The sequence below is a fragment of the Brassica oleracea genome, chromosome C2 (genome assembly GCF_000695525.1).
Source record: "Brassica oleracea var. oleracea cultivar TO1000 chromosome C2, BOL, whole genome shotgun sequence".
In the NCBI taxonomy this organism is placed as follows: domain Eukaryota; kingdom Viridiplantae; phylum Streptophyta; class Magnoliopsida; order Brassicales; family Brassicaceae; genus Brassica; species Brassica oleracea.
In genome coordinates this window covers 2,421,412-2,421,981 of record NC_027749.1, presented here as the reverse complement: position 1 = coordinate 2,421,981, position 570 = coordinate 2,421,412, and positions in this window count along the sequence as shown.

Here is a 570-nt window from a genome sequence, read left to right as displayed (position 1 = left end):
TTCAGCCCCAAGTTTCATATTCTTCCAGTGATTTATAAGAAATATTTAACATCCCTACTTAGAAGCTCACATAAAGATTGTCGGAGACCGTTTGTTCTCTTATTCTTAAAGGGCAACAACCTGTTTAGGACCATATAAACTCATAAGTTTGGCGCTAATAGTTTTTTTTTTGTTTGGAACACAAAAAAAATAGTTTACTTACTAAAGTTGTGTTTAAAAAAAAAATAATGTTTGTGTTTTATTGGAAGAGGAAAGAAAAAAAGAGATGGAAACTGTCTCACTTGCACGTGAAAGTCTGGTGCTATTTGAATTGAAACCCAAGTGGCATTTTTTTGTTATTTTCTCTTATTTTTAGGGTTTTAAGGATTTACTAAAAGTTAAATGAATACTGATTTTTTTTTAGACAAATTAATGGATCAAAATTAAGTTTTTTTTTTTACCACGAAGATTTTCAAAACATTTACAGACAGTATACAGTGTATAGATTAAATGAAAATGCATTATTTAATTTTTTTTATGTAATAAATACAGAACTTAATAGGAAACTATTGTTCGCTTCAGTAAAAAAAA